The sequence below is a fragment of the Benincasa hispida genome, chromosome 5 (genome assembly GCF_027475165.1).
Source record: "Benincasa hispida cultivar pf3 chromosome 5, pf3_genome.v1.1, whole genome shotgun sequence".
Taxonomy (NCBI): domain Eukaryota; kingdom Viridiplantae; phylum Streptophyta; class Magnoliopsida; order Cucurbitales; family Cucurbitaceae; genus Benincasa; species Benincasa hispida.
The window spans coordinates 48,750,595-48,754,626 of record NC_143482.1 but is presented as its reverse complement, the minus strand read 5'-3'; the positions used below and the strand labels follow the sequence as shown (position 1 = coordinate 48,754,626).

At 39.5% G+C, this 4,032-nt stretch overlaps 1 non-coding gene across 1 annotated transcript; it reads right to left on the bottom strand.

The window, feature by feature from the left end:
• Window positions 1-3,165: 3,165 nt before the first annotated feature.
• On the bottom strand, window positions 3,166-3,321 carry LOC120078891 (5.8S ribosomal RNA). Its single transcript, XR_005482168.1, has one exon. It is a non-coding gene; the product is annotated as a 5.8S ribosomal RNA (ribosomal RNA).
• Window positions 3,322-4,032: the final 711 nt, after the last annotated feature.

Genomic DNA, 4,032 nt, shown 5'->3' with positions numbered 1-4,032 from the left:
TCCTATAGAGGGACACTCCTAGGGTGCCTCGAGACGATGTGCAGTAACTTTATTCAATACAACGAGGGAGACCGAGGGATATATTGTCGCACTTCCCACTCCTACTTACTATGAACAATCTCTCCATCCACCTTGATATTGACCTACCCAAACACCATCCATTAGGGGGGACACGCCAAAGGTGCCACAAGGCTGAGGGTAGATCTCACGGTGTGGACTATATAGGAGAAACGTGAAAGGTTTAAGTGAAGCATCATATGCCTCAAGTACCTCCCACTGAATGTTCTACCTAGGGATTCATTAACCTAGACAATCCGGCTACTGATTTTAGTCTAAGTCATCTTTTAAGTCCGCTCATAAACAACTTTTGTCTATGAATTATGAACAAGTTCAAGTAGTCACATTTAAACACTTTAATGGATTGTCCTTAATTTGCATGCACGATCAAATCTATCTAATTCACCTTTCTAGGTACGTTCCCAGGTAGGGGTGTTATGTTTTCATCAACTTAAATACCCCATCCTAGAGAAAACTTGCCTTAGACAAAAGATCCCTTATAGATAGATTTGCTACACTTTAACCTTTTATTAGTCCTATTAAACTGATTAAAAGATTAAAGCCTAATGGTTGCTAATCATATTAGAACCATGATCTTAGGTCTATGTCATCCAAGTCTTAAACAATTTAAAACCATGAATTAAACCTAAGTTAGCATGCATTTCATTCTTATTGCTTTTAGTACTAATTTCTCTTCATCCTTTAAAAAAAAAACAACTAAAAATACATCGCACACAACATGGTGTTTATAACGCTTATAAAGAAACTTATGTGCCATGCTTCATACAATGTCTGGTCATTACTATACATAACTTTTATACACGCGTAATAACCAAGCAAACATGATTTCCATACACCCTTATACTATAACAATTATAATATAAACATAATGTATGTCAATGCTTTTTATGGATGCATAAATATAACTCTTATATTATATGATGCATTAGCATGCTCTTACATAATTAAATCATGCTTCTTTAAATTATAACATTTACAATAAAGAGATGATGCATGACCAATGCATAACCTAAGGTGGGATTTACTATATGTGCATACCATATGACATATAACTACCATACATCTCAAGTAATAAATAAAGGATTAATGGATCGGGATGAACCTTTACAAAAACCGGAATGAAATAACTCTATCTATTACATTTTCCATCGAGTAAATCGGTTCACAGGCGAACTGGGTCTTAAACCGCCAGGAGAAACCCATCGTTTAGTAAACGTCATAGGTAAACGATCCCTTAGCGCACACTAGATGATAGCACAAAAGCTAAACGATCACTTAGACGACAACGAGGCTACGAAGCCTGATCATCTATGCGATCGCTTAATGCGGAGAAAGGTAAACGATTTACCATTTGTTACTCCACAATCGTTTAGTCAATTACTAAGCAATGAAGCTTGATGAGCTAAACGATCGTCTAGTGCACGTATGGGTTAAACGATACCCGAGCAACCGATACTCTGCGATCGTTTACCCCATCATCTACATGACCTAATCAACCCTTGATTCCTCGAAGAACTGCAACCCTTGCTCGAAACTTCTTCACGAACAACTCAAGACTCAAACTAACTTTCAATTACAAACTCGATTACAAATTAATTGTGCCCAAAAACGCAGGGGCCTTTACAATTAACCGAAAATGAAAAAGAATTAAATCTAACCGAGATAACATCCCAAAAAACTCCATTAATCCGCATATCGACAACAATTTAACAATTAAACAGAGCAGATATGCACCCACCATGAATGTATATGCAATTCGTTGCATCAATGAAATTGTAATATCAGAACCTAGCTCTGATACCAATTGAAGGAACTCTTGAACAAGAGTATCCATGAGCGTGTTTGGATCTTTTCTATTTCATTGTGACTAAATTACCACATACACATTCTAACAACAGGTATGCAATTTCACACTAATTATCGGAATGATTCGACAAATAAAATGCAATAGATTGAGTATACGTACCAGTTGAAGACTATCTTCACTTCGAACTCAATCCAGTTGAAGCAAACCCTCCACGGTTTTTATCGCCCAGAAAACCAGTCGGCTACCAACACAATGATCTTCTACACGAACGGCAACGCACGAACAAGCAAGGCCGGGGATGACACCACCACTTGGAGCCCTTGGTATTCTTGGAGTGAGAATCCAAAGAGTGGACTTTGATGGAATTGGTAGGGGAAGGAGGAAAGTGACGATTATGTAGAACGACAAGCAAGTGGGAGAAAGACTATCGTATAGCGGATGCTTATCATTTAAGAAAAAGGTACACGATCCTATAGATTTTACTTAGCGATCATCTAGTAAAGAGTAAGTGATCGTTTAGAGAAACTGAGCGATCGTTTAAAGAAAGCGTGTGATCGTTTAGTACGCGAGTGTAATCCTTTAGGAAATAAGTCACGATCGTATAGGCTCTCAGTTAAGCGATCATTACGTTCTCACACCTTGAGCAATTTTTTCAAACTGTTTGCAGAATGAAACCAATTTTCATTTTATTCTTCAATTATAATAACAGAATTTGATTTTCCCACTAACACACGATTCAGGAGAAATATCCGACCAATTATCACATAACCAACCAATTAATTAATAAATGAATATAATCATATTATATTCTTAACCTATAGTTTGATATCATATATCTACTATAGTAATTTCTCCTCTACTTGAAATAAATCATATTTATATCTAATTTTCTCAAGAATAATGTATCTCATATATTTTGTCAATTATATCATATATAATTAACTAGTTCAATTATATCATATATAATCAAACTCCCTCTTGACAATTTGAACATTTCAAACTGACCCAAAAACTGATTCTCAACTTTATACAAGCTACCTAGGGGACCTTATGGACCTGTGGCTCGAGGCTCCATCGATACATGAATAACTGACTAAACTCTTTAGCCACGAGATCTACCATCCATTAACTGTTAGACATTCCACTAAAGACTAAGAGCTGAACTCTTGTTACCACAGATATATTTTGTGTCCATCGGATATAACCAACACGGTGCGCACGGGAGGCCAACATGTGCCCCCGCCTGCACAACGAGTTGTGTGGAGGAGGGCAGCGATGCGTGACGCCCAGGTAAACATGCCCTCGGCCAAAAGGCTCCGGGCGCAACTTGCGTTCAAAGACTCCGTGGTTCGTGGGATCCTGCAATTCACACCAAGTATCGCATTTCGCTACGTTCTTCATCGATGCGAGAGCCGAGATATCCGTTGCCGAGAGTCATTGTGAGTAATACGACAAGAATGCTCCACCCCCCGCACACCGAGGCCGGGGCAAGGGGCCATGAGTATGATGACCCTTCACATATGCTCGTATGTACAGCTGTGCCAATTTACCGTTTTTCCCCTGTGTTACATCTCACTCCTTAAGTACCACTGATTCCTCTAATGAAAAATACAGCATAGTCCAACTATGTGTGAACATCTCTCGAGCCAAGAGAAGGCGTGTGGCGCCACATCGTTGAAGCCTTGGAATTAACCCTTAAGGCAGCTATCGATCTACTTGCCTCTACTTTGGGGAAGGAGTGAATTCCATCTTGTGTAGCTAAGTTCCCAACTCCCAAATCAGACGAATCACCAAAATGGTAGGTTTGAGTCGGCAACCTGGCCACTCGCACCCATACAAATCAAAGGACCTGGCCACTCAATGGCAGAAGTTGTATGAGTGCGAGTGGCCAGGTCAGGATTGAGGTCATGTTACCTATGGTCATGTTACCTATGGTCATCCTAGTGAAGTGAAGTCTCTGTCATGAGCAGTGTTATATAACGAGACGTTAACACTTCATGGTTAGGTCTTATACAAACTCTTTGCATAGGACGCCCTTGCTCGCATGTCTCCTACACGAATGATTAGGATCAGACCATCTATGACAAGTACAACATTTGTGACCATTCCACAAAGCGGGCCGCTTCTGTAGCATTACCAGGATAAGG